At 36.3% G+C, this 21021-nt stretch overlaps 1 protein-coding gene across 4 annotated transcripts in view; it reads left to right on the forward strand.

Moving 5' to 3' along the window:
* Positions 1–21021, forward strand: part of LOC117345161 — a 71627-nt gene that overhangs the window by 34672 nt on the left and 15934 nt on the right. Inside the window, exon 1 of one of the 4 annotated variants that reach the window (XM_033908171.1) lies at positions 11269–11379. The exons of 2 other annotated variants lie outside the window; for them this stretch is intronic. The gene's annotated coding sequence lies outside the window, so the exon portion shown is untranslated. Of the gene's footprint in view, positions 1–11268; positions 11380–15674; positions 15802–21021 lie in introns of those variants that run through there. One more of the 4 variants, XM_033908176.1, reaches the window with a different exon arrangement.

Here is a 21021-nt window from a genome sequence, read left to right on the forward strand (position 1 = left end):
TCGCTATGTGGCCGTCAAGGTTACCTTTGACTACCTCTAATTGTCATGGTAACCCTGCACTAACCTGACTGTTGTCATGACAGATGAAGGACATGATTTAATCTACAAGATATCATCTGAGTTTTATACCTTCATACCGACTGACATTTTAGACTGACTTAATTATGTATCACCTTCATGACGTCACCAGTTACCATCATCCCAGTTGTATTTAAAGGGATTTATGCGCGAGTGTCCTACAGCAGTTGCACCATTCGGCCATTATCATGTTATCGGTCTGTATCTGTTAGTGTGTATGTGTTAGTCTGTATGTGTTAGTCTGTATGTGTTAGTCTGTTAGTCTGTATCTGTGAGTCTGTATCTGTTAGTCTGTATTTGTTAGTCTGTTAGTCTGTATCTGTGAGTCTGTATCTGTTAGTCTATATCTGTTAGTCTGTATCTGTTAGTCTGTATTTGTTAGTCTGTTAGTCTGTATCTGTGAGTCTGTATCTGTTAGTCTATATCTGTTAGTCTGTATCTGTTAGTCTGTATCTGTTAGTCTGTATCTGTTAGTCTGTATGTGTTAGTCTGTATCTGTTAGTCTGTATCTGTTAGTCTGTATGTGTTAGTCTGTATCTGTTAGTCTGTATCTGTTAGTCTGTTAGTCTGTATCTGTTAGTGTGTATATGTTAGTCTGTATGTGTTAGTCTGTATGTGTTAGTCTGTATCTGTTAGTCTGTATCTGTTAGTCTGTATCTGTTAGTCTGTATCTGTTAGTCTGTATCTGTTAGTCTGTATCTGTTAGTCTGTATCTGTTAGTCTGTATCTGTTAGTGTGTATATGTTAGTCTGTATGTGTTAGTCTGTATCTGTTAGTCTGTATGTGTTAGTCTGTGTCTGTTAGTCTGTATCTGTTAGTCTGTATCTGTTAGTGTGTATATGTTAGTCTGTATGTGTTAGTCTGTATCTGTTAGTCTGTATCTGTTAGTCTGTATCTGTTAGTCTGTATCTGTTAGTGTGTATCTGTTAGTCTGTATGTGTTAGTCTGTGTCTGTTAGTCTGTATCTGTTAGTCTGTATATGTCTGTCTGTATCTGTTAGTATCTGTAAGTCTGTATCTGTAAGTCTGTATCTGTTAGTCTGTATCTGTTAGTCTGTATCTGTTAGTCTGTATGTCTGTATGTGTTAGTCTGTATGTGTTAGTCTGTATGTGTTAGTCTGTATCTGTTAGTCTGTATCTGTTTGTCTGTATCTGTTAGTCTGTATCTGTTAGTCTGTATGTCTGTATGTGTTAGTCTGTATGTGTTAGTCTGTATGTGTTAGTCTGTATCTGTTAGTCTGTATCTGTTTGTCTGTATCTGTTAGTCTGTATGTGTTAGTCTGTATGTGTTAGTCTGTATCTGTTAGTGTGTATCTGTTAGTCTGTATCTGTTAGTCAGTATCTGTTAGTCTATATCTGTTAGTCTGTATCTGTTTGTCTGTATCTGTTAGTCTGTATCTGTTTGTCTGTATCTGTTAGTCTGTATGTGTTAGTCTGTATGTGTTAGTCTGTATGTGTTAGTCTGTATATGTTAGTCTATATCTGTTAGTCTGTATGTGTTAGTCTGTATGTGTTAGTCTGTGTCTGTTAGTCTGTATCTGTTAGTCTGTATATGTCTGTCTGTATCTGTTAGTATCTGTAAGTCTGTATCTGTTAGTCTGTATCTGTTAGTCTGTATCTGTTAGTCTGTATCTGTTAGTCTGTATCTGTTAGTCTGTATCTGTTAGTCTGTATGTCTGTATGTGTTAGTCTGTATGTGTTAGTCTGTATGTGTTAGTCTGTATCTGTTAGTCTGTATCTGTTAGTCTGTATCTGTTTGTCTGTATCTGTTAGTCTGTATGTGTTAGTCTGTATGTGTTAGTCTGTATCTGTTAGTGTGTATCTGTTAGTCTGTATCTGTTAGTCAGTATCTGTTAGACTGTATCTGTTAGTCAGTATCTGTAAGTCTGTATCTATTAGTCTGTATGTGTTAGTCTGTATCTGTGAGTCTGTATGTGTTAGTCTGTATCTGTTAGTCTGTATGTGTTAGTCTGTATCTGTTAGTCTGTATCTGTTAGTCTGTATCTGTGTGTCTGTATCTGTTAGTCTGTATCTGTTAGTCTGTATGTGTTAGTCTGTATCTGTTAGTCTGTATCTGTTAGTCTGTATTATAGTTGGTGAGACATTGACCGCAGCCTCTCTCTCTCCGAATTCCATTACTATTCCGCTCCAACATCCCTACATATAATGGTAATCTACTAAGTGGGGGGAATAAAGCATGTGTTTCTCTTACCATACCCAGTGTAAATGGACACCAGAGGGGCGCCGTCTGAAAGGTAATACATGTGTAGTTAATGAGCCATATGATGTCTTACCTTGTTACATTGTCCTCAATAGTACATCCAGTGTTGGTAATTTGAAAATAATCAATAAATTTACAGTTGGATTTTTTGTCGGGGCACGCCACATAGTGACTGGTCTGTCCATGCGTCCATTCACATGCGTCCGCAACACATTTGTGTCTGCGTCCTAACTTTGTAACATGTAATAATAGAGGAGACTTTGTAATAATTGTTAACCTAGAAGGTGTGTCCTAAATGACCCTGGCGTTAATAGTTAGCGTGTCGGGACCAGGGTGGTTCGTGTCGGTCGGTAACACACGGGGACAGGGGGGGGGGGGGGTGGGGTTTTTTTTTTTGTTTGTTTTTGTTTTTGTTTTTTTGTTTTTTTTGTTTTTTCTGTTTTGGTCTCGGAGGTGTGTTTTGTTGTGTCGTTACCACGGCTGTGTTCATGTTCTGTCTGTGTACACGGGACAGGGTGGTAGTGTGTCGTCGGTAACACACGGGACAGGGGTTTTCGTGTCTGTCGGTAACACACGGGGACAGGGGTGTGTGTCGTGTCGGTAACACCGGGGACGGGGGTGTGTGTCGGTCGTAACACGGACGGTTGTCGTGTAACACACGGGGACAGGGGTAGGTGTCGTCGTACACACGGGACAGGGGTAGGTGTCTGTCGGTAACACACGGGGACAGGGGGGTAGTGTGTCGGTCGGTAACACACGGGGACAGGGGTGGTTCGTGTCGGTCGGTAACACACGGGGACCAGGGTGGTTCGTGTCGGTCGGTAACACACGGGGACAGGAGGTAGCGTGTCTGTCGGTAACACACGGGGACAGGGGTAGTGTGTCTGTCGGTAACACACGGGGACAGGGGGGTAGTGTGTCTGTCGGTAACACACGGGGACAGGGGTAGTGTGTCTGTCGGTAACACACGGGGACAGGGGTAGTGTGTCTGTCGGTAACACACGGGGACAGGGGTAGTGTGTCTGTCGGTAACACACGGGGACAGGGGGGGTAGTGTGTCTGTCGGTAACACACGGGGACAGGGGTAGTGTGTCTGTCGGTAACACACGGGGACAGGGGTAGTGTGTCTGTCGGTAACACACGGGGACAGGGGGGTAGTGTGTCTGTCTGTAACACACGGGGACAGGGGTAGCGTGTCTGTCGGTAACACACGGGGACAGGGGGGTAGTGTGTCTGTTGGTAACACACGGGGACAGGGGGGAGTGTGTCTGTCGGTAACACACGGGGACAGGGGTAGTGTGTCCGTCGGTAACACAAATTCCACACGGGGGACAGTGAATAGAGCTACATTGTTTAAGTATGAAGAACTAATGCATATATATGCTAACGGCAGAGAACGACAGTACCCCAGATAGTAGTCCTTAATATATGTATATACTTGTATTAGTTACCCTCTAGAGAGGACACGTCGGTCTCCCAGATGTTCACGTGGGCTGTAACCCCGAGCTGCTGATAGCATTCGTCACAATAAAGATCATGTAAGCGAAAAGGTAATTCTATAGATTTATATGAAGACAAAAGGACTAGAGGGTGTTACCATTCAGAAAATAGAAAATAAGGAAATGTAAACTTAAGTCACAGGACAGTGGGACATATCGCATTGTACTTTTTATATCTGTAATACAAGGAGATGTCCGTAGTGGGACGATTCTATTAACAATGGCGACATTCTCTCGGAGCTAGTGAAGAACATGTGTATGATTAAGTTGACCACCATTGCCTTACCCAATCTGCGAGAACTTGTGACTTCAAACTTCAAATTAACACTTAGTCAACAGTCAGCAAACAGAACTTTGCTGAACAATGTTATACTGTTACAAAAATAGTCGAAGGTACCAATCCTTTTTAGCGCCAAAGAGTGGGGGGAGGGGGAGGGGGATCTAGCTTCATTGTTAACATGTTTTTATTCGTGTGTTTTACATCAGAAATCGAATAATGTTATACGATTATTGGCTTTAATATCAAACACACAGAACGCCATACTCATTTATGATGTCCATTGTCCGCGCATGGCCGTTCGTGTTCTATCAGGGTTTATTATGAGAATGTTGATTAATAACCAACAACGGGAGATCTAACTTATTCTTTACAGAGTTTCCCCCAATCCCGATTTTACTGAGTATTGTATAGTCATAATGCAGGGAGTGCAGCCAGTGATTAATTAAAGGTAAAGAGGAGGGGGGGGGGGGGGGGGGGGGGGGGGGGCAGGAACTAGAGACGTGTCAATAAAAGTGACATATTTATCATGGTACATTAAACAATACTAATCAATCACTTGTATTGAAGCTGCTAAAGTGATTATTAATGAATACCTGGCAATACACGGATTAATCACAATAGTACCACAGCATTTCAGATTTCCTTACAGGTTGACAGATACAACACGTATGACGAGTTGTTGTTCGTGATTCATCAATTCCGATACTTCGTGTATATCAATGGAGATATTTTTATTGTTAATTGAACTTATTATACATTCCATGAAATCACTTTTTAACAATTTAATGATTGTGAAAAGAAAGAGAAAGAAAATCCCAACCAAACTTTCTTGAGATAGTTTTTGGAAGTAGGACGCCAAATTATATCAACATCAAAAAGTTATCTCTGAAAAGATCACCTTTATATATTTAGTTAACCCCCCCCCCCCCCCCCCCCCCCCCCCCCCCCCCCCCCCCCCCCCCTATATATTTCAATAATGATTTTTCATGGTTTAGGACATGTCCCGATTGCAATCTCAACGGTATAGGTGAAACCATTTGCTGTTCCACGTGGTGAAACAGAGTTTCGTTTTTCTTTCTATAATGACACGTGTTTGTGTACTTTGGTGATCATAAACAATAAACAAGACAAACAAACAGCAGTTCACAGTAGCATTAATAATAGATAAGGCCTAAATTTGGAACACATTCGGTAAAATCTCTCGGTAACGTCGGCAATGGAAAATACATTTGTGGCAGTGGATTTCAATATCTATTTGAGTGACATTGGATTTCAATATTTATTTGAGTGACAGCCTATTTCAATATTTAAATGATAGTTTGAGTTAGTGTAGATCTGTGGTGTAGATTCATACATCATAGTTTGAGTTAGTGTAGATCTGTGGTGTAGATTCATACATCATAGTTTGAGTTAGTGTAGATCTGTGGTGTAGATTCATACATCATAGTTTGATTTACTATACATTCAAATTAATTTTCCACAATAACGATCATTTGTCCTACTTGCATTCAAGATTGAAGATTTATTCACAAACTCAGAATCACAATTGTGTGAAACAAGAGGTTACATACAGTTTAATACATGGTAATCAACACTTTATGACATATCATACAATGTATCATACACACTATTACATTCATCATACACTGACATAGGTACTACTGCACTACCCATCCATTACTATACAACAACATCAAGTATTACACTTTTAATACCATATGATTACACTTTATAACATACAGTATCATTGGCGTCACGCGGTTCTCACGTATTATACAATAGTATGACACGCATTATTAAATTCAACATACAATCGTACACTGACATAGAAAATACTGCACTCCATACACATAATACAAGGTAAGATGATATATAATACTACACCGTATAGTAAGATGATATGTATATAATATTACATGGTATAGTAAGATGATATGTATATAATATTACACGGTATAGTAAGATGATATGTATATAATATTACATGGTATAGTAAGATGATATATATATAATATTACACGGTATAGTAAGATGATATGTATATACTACAAGTTTAACAGGGGCCAGGTAGTGTGATCTGCCACAGGAGACGAGGTAGTGAGAAATCGGCCACAGGGGGTGAGGAAGTGACCACCATTCTCACTTCCAATCGTTGTCAGTTGTAATTGAATTCGCCTATCGTCTGAGTAAGGACACAAGTCTCCGATACCTCGGTACATCAGGCGATAACAGTTTGTTATCTAGACCTGTGTCAACTTTATATCGCGATATCTCTAAAGCTTCCACACGCCATTCAACTGACATCGCTTTATCAGTACATTGTTATTCCATTAAACAATTGACAGGCCTTTGGAAGGCCACCGATGCTGACACTTTCCATTAAAATACGTGCATTAAAGTCCATTAATTAAATGATATTTTTGTGGAGAACAAGTAGACACCTCGATATATCTACAAAGAAACTGATAAGTATGTTGGGGAAGCGTAACTTCCGCACTCAGTCATATAAAGCTGTACCTATATGTAATCATTTCTAATATCAAAGTTCCTATATCTGCTCGTGTGTATGGAAACCCGCAAATTGGCGAGTCCATAGAAGGTATACATCAGGGAGATACAAGAGATGTTTTAAAGTCCTTAAGTTCAAGAGATCATGGAAATGAATTACCCATAACTTAATTAAATCATAATTAATGGAGATCATGGAAATGAATTACCCATAACTTAATCAAATAATAATTAATGGAGATCATGGAAATGAATTACCCATAACTTAATTAAATCATAATTAATGGAGACTATGGAAATGAATTACCCATATCTTAATCAAATCATACCTACTGGAGAAATAAGGCCAAATGATCAGGGTAGATAAGAACCATCAGTGTCTATAAGAAACATCTGCTAACAGTAGCGAGACCTGCTGTACTGAACTAACGCTGTAAGGAAAACGAAGATTGAATTATCCTCATGACTACCTCTGTATCTGTCATCACGAAGTAACAACAATGGTGGGGATGTCTTTGGAGAATACAATATACCATTGTAATAAGATTAGTATCATTCTTTCATTATTCACCCACCGTATTAATGTTTTTCTACATAAAAAAAGGGAATAGAATGCTGATTATAATGGCCGTTTGATGGCACCAAATACCAGAGACTTGATTTTGTTTAGAAAAGAAAATACTGAAATTGCACGGATAATAGTGGATAATTACAATTTCTTGTTTCTAGTCACGTGATAACCATATAACCCCGGTATTTCTGGTCTTTCTTCCATTATGTTTTTCACCCTTTTTCATCTTTGCCAGTTACTCGTTTGTGACATAATCAATGGTAAACTCTCGGGCTTCCCATGCGTGGAACTCTCTAGTGTATTGAAATAATCTGTGATGCTATGACGACGAATAATTGTCTTCCTGTTTCGAGCATGGAACTGAAAACAATGTTGGAGCTTTAACTACAGTAGGTTGTGTGCGTGACAAAGGAATAAAACAAGGCCTTTGTTACTGTCTTTGAAGACTTGTCAGAGTATCGTTTCATAGTTAGTTATATGAAGTAATGTCTTATATTGTATATATTAAAATAAAATTAAACGGTCCGATTCTTCCCCAATCCTGTCAATCGTTCAAGTGGACAGTGGACTGGAAATCCAACATTCGTGTCAAGTCCCCGTGTGTCAGGCGGTCAATATAACGCCTCCACTAGAAACTGTGTTTATTTAGGGAAGATCAGTCCATCAGTACAGAACTATCAGTAATCATTCAATAAATGAAACTCGACCTTTTAATCAGATATCGAGCTCATATCAAGGTCACAACCAACCCCGTAACATATTTCGTAAAGATGGCTGTTCAGTTCGAAACGAAGTGGGAGGCACCTGGGACCACAATCTAATCATTATTCTTTCGCGCAGCGTTTTTATAATCATTTCTAAATTCAAAAACATAATCAATAAATCAATTAAATCATCCTTTTTTCAATATCGGTTTTTGATAGAGTGTTGCATAATCGTATTTTTGACTTGATAGCACTGTTTGGTCATCCTCTAATGACGGACTATTTTTTATTCTTTGACAAGTTCTAGTAACTAAAGACTTGTACGTCTTAAATTTATTAGGGGAAATGCATGTGTAGTCAAACATACAAGGATTGAATGTTGCTTTAGTCAATTTCATAGGGTGATGAATTGAGTTGCTCTTGACAACATGAACCTTTAAATAGACCATTTCAGAAGACCCTCGTCTGATATTGGCCTATTACAAATCGTCCTGAAGCAAACATACTGCTACCACGGCAATCGAGATAAGAAAGACGCTTCACCAGATTCATTTGAATGCTTAGACGCGTTCTGATCTGCCTCGGTCAACAATTTTGACTCCTGAGAACAATCGAAATTACATGTACTTCATTTACATTATCATAGAGAGTTTGGTACCTTTTGGTTTATTTTGGTATGGTTCATTTTGTTTAACGTCCTATTAACAGTCAGGGTCATTTAAGGACGTGCCATGTTTAAGAGGTACAGAAAAGCCGGAGTACCCGGAGAAAAACCACCGGCCTACGGTCAGTACCAGGCAACTGCCCCACATGGGTTTCGAAATCTTGACCAAGAGGGATACAACCAAATATTTGTAACAGCGAATTATATAACGATAAAACAAAATATTGGTAACAGAGATTAAGCTAAAAAATATAAGATATTGGTGACACAAAATCAAACAATGATAATGTAATAACGAAATCGAATAATATAACGACGATGAAATAAATTAATATAATGACGAAATCTAATCACAAAAAGACAAAATAAAATAATATAACGACGAAATCAAATAATATAATGACGAGATCAAATAATATAACGACGAAATCAAATAATATAACGACGAAATCAAATAATATAACGACGAAATCAAATAATAATATAACGACGAAATCGAATGATATAATGACGATATCAAGTAATATAACGACGACGAAATCAAGTAATATAATGACGAAAACAAATGATATAAAGACGAAATCGAATAATGTAATGAAACTAGATCAAATATTATAACGATGAACTAAAATCACATAAAGACAAAATCAAAAAATGTAATGACGAAATCAAGTAATATAATGACGAAATCGAATAACAAAATGACTAGATCAAATAATATAACAACGAATTAAAAACAAATAAAGACAAAATCAAAAAATGTAATGACGAAATCAAATAACGTAATGAAATCAATCAAATAATATAACGACGAAATCAAGTAATGTAATGACAAAATCAAATATTATAACGACGAATTCAAATCGCTTAAAGACAAAATCAAATAATATAATGACGAATTCAAATAATATAACGACGAATTCAAATAATATAACGACGAAATCAAATAATATAATGACGAATTAAAATAATATATTGTCGAAATCAAATAATATAACGACGAATTAAAATAATATAATGACGAAATCAAATAATATAATGACGAAATCAAATAATATAATGTCGAAATCAAATAATATAACGACGAATTAAAATAATGTAATGACGAATTCAAATAATATAACGACGAATCAAAATAATATAACGACGAATCAAAATAATAGAATGACTAGATCAAATAATATAATGACGAATTCAAATAATATAATGACGAAATCGAAAAATATAATTACGAAATCAAAATAATATAACGACGAATCAAAATGATAGAATGACTAGATCAAATAATATAACGACGAAATCAAATAATAGAATGACTAGATCAAATAATATAACGACGAATTCAAATAATATAACGACGAATTCAAATAATATAACGACGAAATCAAATAATAGAATGACTAGATCAAATAATATAACGACGAATTAAAATAATATAACGACGAAATCAAATAATAAAATGACTAGATCAAATAATATAACGACACATTCAAATAATATAATGACGAAATCAAATAATATAATGACGAAATCAAATAATATAAAGACAAAATCAAATAATATAATGACGAAATTGAATTATATAATGACGAAATCAAATAATGTAATGACGAAATCCTGAAATATAAGCAAAATATCAATCAATTTAGTATCTTCTACACAGCTGTGACGATTCATACTTTAGTGTAAATAAGTACATTATGACCAGTTTTAATTACACCATTTATAGTCGGGCGATCTGATGTATGTTACCATTACATCTCTGTAGAACCATCCGACACGTTAGCTGACCTTTTGAACTCGGCGGATCCTTCTGTCGTAGGAGTGTAAGGCCATGTCCCAAGGGTTCGCCGCATGCCGGAACGATGCGTGGAGAAACGGCCAGCTAAACGTGTCACATGTAGAATACATACAACAAAAGGCAATTAAATCCAAGAAAGGATTATCTTCGGGAAGATGTTGTCTTTATCCCATCAATCTACCACAACGCGATCCCCCAGAGTATAAGTGGAAAATGTGTTACTTCGCCGCCGTGCAATTTGTCACCAACAAGTATCCGATAATGATATGGTTATATGTATAAACGCCTGATTTATAAACACTTGTCAACATCAAACAGGTCCCAAGAGCCCGCGCTTGATATTTATGAAATACGGGTAGTTTTTCGTTACTGGCAAAATGATGAAAATGTGAAATGGTTTCCTGTTCTTCATGCGGGTATGGTAGACTCACACCATCAAATTAACCGAATGATGCATGATGTTTCGTCACCAGTATGGCCCTAAAGCACGTGTGGGTTTCCTACAGTTATCCATATCAGGTATTGTACATTGAAGTAAAAAATATGCATTTGTTTTACGAATACCTGTTTTATTGCGGAGTTTAACAGCATAACAACGTCATTACAGTAGGAAACTGACTTAATCAAAAGGTATATTGGAATGTTGGAGTAATATTTAATGTGTAGTTCAAATGTGTTCAAAACTAAGTTTTTATCTGGTTTTCATATAAGTATTCTATTCTACGAAAGGAACTAAAATTCAGAATATTACCAATAGGACAACCAATAGACATGTTCCTCTTATCTTTGAAAACGTACTCCTGTTTATTCAATAGTATGTATGACGTAAAATGTTGGGCGTATGTCGGCTGGGAACACAATACCCAGTCGCTTCAGTGACACGCCCACATTATGACGTTATCGATACTCTTGTATTTAACCTCTGAGCTAAGTAGTGAAGCTGGAGTAACGTCACAAAGCTGCTGTATTACAAATGACGAGGAAAATGTCCAGATAGAACAAAGTTTATCTCATGTTTGTGTACCGTATAACCGTGTTATAGGAATAGATCTCGGTAAGTACCATTTCTTTAATTCAATACCTTCACAACGAGTCAATAAAATTCTTGGAAACGTGTTTAAAATCATCTCAAATTTAGTGTTTTCAGTATAAATGTTCAGATTATTTACAGGTTTATATTTATGTAACTTAATTTAAAATATACGGTAGAAATGATAAAGTAAGAATTTAAATGATATGTTTTCTATGGCATACAAAACAAAACCCACGTTTGGTCATCTCTATAAATCCGGTATTATGTAAAGCAGATTCGGCATCGTGATTTAATTGGGGGCATTTTATTTCATTTTTTTTTTCTGTGTCCTGCTTCAGAATCTATATAATATAAAGATGGAATATAATATTGAACTTAATGAAAATTGGCCTCAAAATGTTACCGAGAGTCAAACTATCTGATGAAGGATAAACAATAAATCTGTGAAATGAAGTTTTATTCGGACGGGTACTTCTAAAAGACACCATTATCAAGATACTACCTAATGTAAGTGATAAAGGAGAAAGGACTAATCAGAAATTGTCGTCACACATTCACGATACGAGTATTGTGTTGAAGTATTACTGGTGTAAATGATACGAGTATTGTGTTGAAGTATTATTGGTGACAATGAGCGAGTATTGTGTTGAAGTATAACTGGTGACAATGAACGAGTATTTTGTTGAAGTATTACTGGTGTCGGTGATACGAGTATTGTGTTGAAGTATTACTGGTGACAATGAACGAGTATTGTGTTGAAGTATTACTGGTGTCGGTGATACGAGTATTGTGTTGAAGTATTACTGGTGACAATGAACGAGTATTGTGTTGAAGTATTACTGGTGTCGGTGATACGAGTATTGTGTTGAAGTATTACTGGTGACAATGAGCGAGTATTGTGTTGAAGTATTACTGGTGACAATGAACGAGTATTGTGTTGAAGTATTACTGGTGACAATGAACGAGTATTGTGTTGAAGTATTATTGGTGACAATGAGCGAGCTCACTCGTGAACATGCAGTGACTGGTATGTATACGCTCTCTAAGGGTAATACCTGGCTATTTTAGTCGGTTGTAATAAGTACGTACATTATTGAACAGATGTGGGTGGAAGATGCGCCAAAACAAATTAACTCTGAGAAGAAACAGCCTATTACATTACCGCTGATGTCTTTTAAACAACATTTTGAAAGCCTCAGCTTGATATGACAAATGACCGAATCCAACAAATACCTATACGGTGTATTTGTTTAGCACACGATGACGTCATTAGCGTGAGTTTAATGCATAATAGGGAGACTCTCTTCAATAACACATTGACTCATATCTTGGCAACAAGTATCCAATGTTTAGGAGATACCCATTTCACGGAGATAGGGACACATTATGGAACATTAATTTTGCGGTACAAGCTTCATTATTAACGTGGGGATACTAGATTTAGTATAATGTTTTGGAATACTTGAATCAGTATGAATTTTTGGGATACATGATCCAGAATTAATTTTGCGGTAGTACTACATTGTAGATCCGGTATCAATTTTGTGGTTTTGGATTCAGTATATATTTTGCGGTACTGGATTCAGTATATATGTTGCGGTACTGGATTCAGTATATATTTTGCGGTACTGGATTCAGTATATATTTTTTGTTTTTGGATTCAGTATATATTTTTTGTTTTTGGATTCAGTATATATTTTGCGGTACTAGATTCAGTATATATTTGCGGTACTAGATTCAGTATATATTTGCGGTACTAGATTCAGTATATATTTTGTTGTTTTGGATTCAGTATATATTTTGCGGTACTGGATTCAGTATATATTTGCGGTACTGGATTCAGTATATATTTGAGGTACTGGATTCAGTATATATTTGCGGTACTGGATACATACATAATTGTATAATCATAACCTGACAGGAACATGGAATTTGTGATTCGAGAGACATATCTCTGAGTTTTTATTTCCTTTAACAATTGTAATAGCTACGTTGTATGTATGTAACTTCTCGCTTGCTATTTTATACAAAGAAGGATTTTCCTATTTGTGGGATTTAACGGTCATGGACCGGTAATAGCCGGAGAATATTGAATATTGTTGATTAGCATTTCAATCTAAAAGCCACAACGGACATTGAATTGTTTATTACGATAATTCTTTATCATGACTGACAGTTATTTGTGAATGTTAATCCTTGTGTCACGACGCCGCCCCAGTAAAATCTTGGTCTAAATACGTTTAGAACATAGCAGTAGGACAGAGCTTGGAGAGACAGGAGTCACAACTTTCAAGATAAATTACGACATTTCTAGTCTTATTGAAACGGCTGTAGTCACAGTTGTTGTACAATTTCTCAGTGAGAAAGTCAATCACTGCTCGTACTCATGTATAACGACACAAGTGGTAATGTCATCAAAACCGGCAATTTAGTTAGGAGCAGTCCGACAACGAAAACTCGTGTTGCTATATATGTCGGGATGGTTTAAAGTAACACGTGACCATGTAAACTCGTGTTACTATGGATATATGGTTTACAGTAACACGTGACCATGTAACCTCGTGTAAATATGGAGGGATATGGTTTGTATTAACAAGTGACCATGTTAACTCGTGTTACTATGGAGGGATGGTTTGTAGTAACACGTGACCTTGTATACTTGTGTTACTATGGAGGGATGGGTTTAAGTAACACGTGACCATGTAAACTCGTGTTACTATGGATATATGGTTTGTAGTAACACGTGACCTTGTAAACTCGTGTTACTATGTCGGGATGGGTTTTAGAAACACGTGATAAACTCGTGTTACTATTGAGGGATGGTTTGTAGTAACACGTGACCATGTAAACTCGTGTTACTATGGATATATGGTTTGTAGTAACACGTGACCTTGTAAACTCGTGTTACTATATCGGGATGGGTTTTAGTAACACGTGACAATGTAAACTCGTGTTACTATGGAGGGATGGTTTGTAGTAACACGTGACTATGTAAACTTGTGTTACTATGGAGGGATGGTTTGTAGTAACACGTGACCTTGTAAACTCGTGTTACTATGGAGGGATGGTTTGTAGTAACACGTGACCTTGTAAACTCGTGTTACTATGGAGGGATGATTTTTAATAACACGTGACCATGTAAACTCGTGTTACTATGGAGGGATGGTTTGTAGTAACACGTGACCTTGTAAACTCGTGTTACTATGTCGGGATGGTTTGTAGTAACACGTGACAATATAAATTCGTGTTACTACGGAGGGATGGTTTGTAGTAACACGTGGCCTTGTAAACTCGTGTTACTATGGAGGGATGGTTTTTAGTAACACGTGACAATGTAAACTCGTGTTACTATGTCGGGATGGTTTGTAGTAACACGTGACCATGTAAACTCGTGTTACTATGTCGGGTTGGTTTGAAGTAACACGTGACCATGTAAACTCGTGTTACTATGTCGGGATGGTTTTTAGTAACACGTGACAATGTAAACTCGTGTTACTATGTCGGGATGGTTTGTAGTAACAAGTGACCATTTAAACTCGTGTTACTACGGAGGGATGGTTTGTAATAACACGTGACCTTGTAAACTCGTGTTACTATGGAGGGATGGTTTTTAGTAACACGTGACAATGTAAACTCGTGTTACTATGGAGATATGGTTTGTAGTTACATATGACAAAGTTTAGCTATGGATGGGTGATGTTTTAGTGTTCAGTATTCAGTTCCAGGAAAACTTGAAACGACATGGCAGCCTTGATTCACCACCAACAAAATAATCATCTTATTGAAGAGATATTTTTGGACTGATTGTCGTGTATGTTATCTCATTTAAATCTAGTTTGAACATCCGGATTTTGTATCTGGGAGCGGCTGCATACTCAATTATGAGTGAGACTAGTGTTTGGAACATGTAATAGGAAAGTGCAGAAAGAGTACTTTTCATCTGTTATTGAAATGCATAGTAGCTATTTTAGGCTGATTTGTCATGTTATTTGACGCGGATTTGTATTTGTATTGATAACAATTGACTGTTTGACATGCTAACCACAGACCTGTACAGTATGCCTCCTCTCCGTGGTATCAATAAAGAGACAATCACGGACATTGATCAGATGTATGGTTTGTTACAACAGTTTGACAGGACAACGAGAATACATGAACTCTACGTTTTTCTTTATAGATGTTCATGTGTTTGGACTGAATGGCTGAGGAAGAGGGTTTTTTTTTCAGAATTTCACGTTCTAAAACTTAAAAGTTGTTTCACTTGCATTGGATCAGGGAAAATGCAATTCTCGTGGAATAAAATTTTCCTCTAAAAGACCAGAATAACTCGAATAGTGAACAAGGGGAATCAGAGAACATGTCCATCAACAGTGGCGCCTTGTAGTTATTAGGTGCGTGGGAGATCCTGGGTCGATACAAAGGTGTGACATTATCCTGACAAAGGTAAATACCAATGTATGACGTCTATGTGATTACCTACATACTAACTAAGGTTAAATCGTTAGTGTATATTTACTAAGGTTAGTGATTCATCGAATGTCTTTATGCTACATTTTTCGATATAACAAGTAAACGGAAGAATTGCTGTTCAACACCAGTAGATTGATGGATTTTACTGTTAAACAACACCAGTAGATTGATGGATTTTACTGTTAAACAACACCAGCAGATTGATGGATTTTACTGTTAAACAACACCAGTAGATTGATGGATTTTATTGTTAAACAACACCAGCAGATTGATGGATTTTACTGTTAAACAACACCAGTAGATTAGTGGATTTTATTGTTAAACAACACCAGTAGATTGATAGATTTTATTGTTAAACAACACCAGCAGATTGATGGATTTTACTGTTAAACAACACCAGTAGATTGATAGATTTTATTGTTAAACAACACCAGTAGATTGATGGATTTTATTATTAAACAACACCAGTAGATTTGTGTGTTTCACTGTTGAACAACACCAGTAAATTTTTCTGTTTTACTGTTAAACAACACCATTAAAAACATTCTGTTAAACAACACCAGTAGTTAAGTCTCTGTATCCAGTATTTATTCCACATTGATAGTTGATATCTTGATGTGGATGACCACTTGACACTTCCTCTACAGACCTTTTATTTTAACTCACGAACGAACGGGAAATTATGACAGTCCGGTATAATAGTTCTTCTATAATGTGGGAAATGTTGTCTGGGAGCGGTCGTCACTTTTGCACGTCCATTACGTGACGAACCTGAACTACTGTTGTACAGACTGCCCAGCAATGTTCACATTATGTGTACACCACCAGATACTATGATTTATATAACAGTGGATTGTCGACATTGAAGTGTCGTTTTGTTTTACAATTTTCATCATTGTCTTCAACAACGTTTATACTGTGTGTTAACGTTAATTAACCGTCTATACTGTGTGTTAACGTTAATTAACCGTCTATACTGTGTGTTAACGTTAATTAACCGTCTATACTGTGTGTTAACGTTAATTAACTGTCTATGCTGTGTGTTAACGTTAATTAACGTCTATGCTGTGTGTTAACGTTAATTAACCGTCTATACTGTGTGTTAACGTTAATTAACCGTCTATACTGTGTGTTAACGTTAATTAACCGTCTATACAATGTGTTAACGTTAATTAACTGTCTATACTGTGTATTAACGTTAATTAACCGTCTATACAATGTGTTAACGTTAATTAACTGTCTATACTGTGTGTTAACGTTAATTAGCCGTCTATACAATGTGTTAACGTTAATTAACTGTCTATACTGTGTGTTAACGTTAATTAACCGTCTATACAATGTGTTAACGTTAATTAACCGTCTATACTGTGTGTTAACGTTAATTAACCGTCTATACTGTGTGTTAACGTTAATTAACTGTCTATACTGTGTGTTAACGTTAATTAACGTCTATGCTGTGTGTTAACGTTAATTAACGTCTATGTTGTGTGTTAACGTTAATTAACGTCTATGTTGTGTGTTAACGTTAATTAACGTCTATGTTGTGTGTTAACGTTAATTAACGTCTATGTTGTGTGTTAACGTTAATTAACCGTCTATACTGTGGGTTAACGTTAATTAACCGTCTATACTGTGTGTTAACGTTAATTAACCGTCTATACTGTGTTAACGTTAATTAACCGTCTATGTTGTGTGTTAACGTTAATTAACGTCTATGCTGTGTGTTAACGTTAATTAACCGTCTATGCTGTGTGTTAACGTTAATTAACCGTCTATGCTGTGTGTTAACGTTAATTAACCGTCTATACTATGTGTTAAGGTTAATTAACCGTCTATACTGTGTGTTAACGTTAATTAACCGTCTATATTTACACTTGCAACGTTTTGTCACTATATAACAATACCAGACCGATTTGTTTACCATTCTTGCATGGAAACATTGACCTTTGAACTTGCGTATGAAAATATGACAGGATACGGGAACTACTTTCGCCAAGCACATGGCATCACAGAGTCAAACATCCATATCTAACACTTCCAACTCTGGGTTGATGACAAACAGCGTATTCCACGGGTGCACATTTAACTTCGGAAAACTGTAAACTCCTCAATGATCACACGTGTCAGCGGCTGAGCGGGTAGCGAGTGCTTCGGTCGCGGTCTGTTTTCTGTTACTCTCGATGAACGCGTGATGAAATGTTTCTTAAAATAAAACAACACGCTTTGTTTACCATTGTTAAATGTATAAAAATAACATGTTTGACAATATTAAATATGATAATCTATCAAAATGTTTTTGTTATTTATGTATCATAATAAAAAACAGAACTACTTTTTACCGCGGAAAAAAAGTCTCAATTTGTTGTGAAGCGTCACCATTGGCTGTTCTAGTAATTGACTCCTCCAACTGTGTCCGACTTTTATATGATTTTTTTTTATTTACAAAGAAAAAAATATTGTAATCACAAAGACTAATAGAAACAACATCCGTAAGTATAAATATAGGGATTGGATTTCACTTTTATGTTAACCATGCTTTTATGGGGCAATTCCTCTAAGAATTTAGCTCGCCCCATAGAATATATTCTTAGAGGAATTGCTCCATAAAAGCATGGTTAACATAAAAGTGAAATCCAATCCCTATATACTGTGTGTTAACGTTAATTAACCGTCTATACTGTGTGTTAACGTTAATTAACCGTCTATACTGTGTGTTAACGTTAATTAACCGTCTATAATGTGTGTTAACGTTAATTAACCGTCTATGATGTGTGTTAACGTTAATTAACCGTCTATGCTGTGTGTTAACGTTAATTAACCGTCTATACTGTGTGTTAACATTAATTAACCGTCTATACTGTGTGTTAACATTAATTAGCCGTCTATACTGTGTGTTAACGTTAATTGACCGTCTATACTGTGGGTTAACGTTAATTAACCGTCTATACTTTCTGTTAACGTTAATTAACCGTCTATACTGTGTGTTAACGTTAATTAACTGTCTATACTGTGTGTTAACGTTAATTAACCGTCTATACTGTGTGTTAACGTTAATTGACCGTCTATACTGTGTGTTAACATTAATTAACCGTCTATACTGTGTGTTAACGTTAATTAACCGTCTATACTTTGTGTTAACGTTAATTAACCGTCTATACTGTGTGTTAACATTAATTAACCGTCTATACTGTGTGTTAACATTAATTAGCCGTCTATATTGTGTGTTAACGTTAATTAACCGTCTATACTGTGTGTTAACGTTAATTAACCGTCTATACTGTGTTAACGTTAATTAACTGTCTATACTGTATGTTAACGTTAATTAACCGTCTATACTGTGTGTTAACGTTAATTAACCGTCTATACTGTGTGTTAACGTTGATTAACCGTCTATACTGTGTTAACGTTAATTAACTGTCTATACTGTGTGTTAACGTTAATTAACTGTCTATACTGTGTGTTAACGTTAATTAACTGTCTATACTGTGTGTTAACGTTCATTAACTGTCTTTACTGTGTGTTAACGTTCATTAACTGTCTATACTGTGTGTTAACGTTAATTAACTGTCTATACTGTGTGTTAACGTTCATTAACCGTCTATACTGTGTTAACGTTCATTAACGTCTATACTGTGTGTTAACGTTGATTAACCGTCTATACTGTGTGTTAACGTTAATTAACGTCTATACTGTGTGTTAACATTAATTAACTGTCTATACTGTGTGTTAACGTTGATTAACCGTCTATACTGTGTGTTAACGTTAATTAAATGTCTATACTGTGTGTTAACGTTAATTAACTGTCTATACTGTGTGTTAACGTTAATTAACCGTCTATACTTTGTGTTCGGACACACATGATTTACAGAGCTCTTTACTCATTTTCCCACATTTTGCTCTCGATGTGTACTAGTTGGTAGATCAATCACCCGCTGCTCGACCTTGGTACCTTTATAAGATCGATTGCCTTCCCCTTGTGTCTCAATTCGTCCTTTATGTCAGTTCAATTTCATTGTCTATTTGTCTCGCGTAACGACACAGTTACAAAGTCTGTCTAGTAAAATAGATCTATCCTTATTCTAAATTTCATCATTTTTAATGTCCAATGCGGGTCGAACATAAATTTCCAAGTCAGTGAACGTACAGACTTACATATATAATAGATCATACCGGAAGTGTTGATCATACCGGAAGTGTTCTGACAAATGTCTGGACAAACTTACATATATATTAGATCATACCGGAAGTGTTGATCATACCGGAAGTGTTCTGACAAATGTCTGGACAAACTTACATATATATTAGATCATACCGGAAGTGTTGATCATACCGGAAGTGTTCTGACAAATGTCCGGATAAACTTACATATATAATAGATCATACCGGAAGTGTTGATCATACCGGAAGTGTTCTGACAAATGTCCGGATAAACTTACATATATAATAGATCATACCGGAAATGTTGATCATACCGGAAGTGTTCTGACAAATGTCCGGATAAACTTACATATATAATAGATCATACCGGAAGTGTTCTGACAGTTGTCTGGACAGACTTACATATATAGTAGATCATACCGGAAGTGTTCTGACAGTTGTCTGGACAGACTTACATATGTAATAGATCATACCGGAAGTGTTCTGACAGTTGTCTGGACAGACTTACATATATAGTAGATCATACCGGAAGTGTTCTGACAGTTGTCTGGACAGACTTACATATATAGTAGATCATACCGGAAGTGTTCTGACAGTTGTCTGGACAGAATTACATATATAGTAGATCATACCGGAAGTGTTCTGACAGTTGTCTGGACAGACTTACATATGTAATAGATCATACCGAAAGTGTTCTGACAGTTGTCTGGACAGACTTACATATATAGTAGATCATACCGGAAGTGTTCTGACAGTTGTCTGGACAGACTTACATATGTAATAGATCATACCGGAAGTGTTCTGACAGTTGTCTGGACAGACTTACATATGTAATAGATCATACCGGAAGTGTTCTGACAGTTGTCTGGACAGACTTACATATATAGTAGATTCTTGTGTTGAGAATTTAAGATTTCCTTGATATGAATCGCGTAGCTTTGAAATTGCAGGTCTCTTTTCTCCTGTAATATAAAAAGGATTTGTATTTGATACTGTGACAGAGTAATACAATGAATGTTTGGAAACATGTTCCGA

Source organism: Pecten maximus, chromosome 2 (assembly GCF_902652985.1).
Source record: "Pecten maximus chromosome 2, xPecMax1.1, whole genome shotgun sequence".
NCBI lineage: Eukaryota > Metazoa > Mollusca > Bivalvia > Pectinida > Pectinidae > Pecten > Pecten maximus.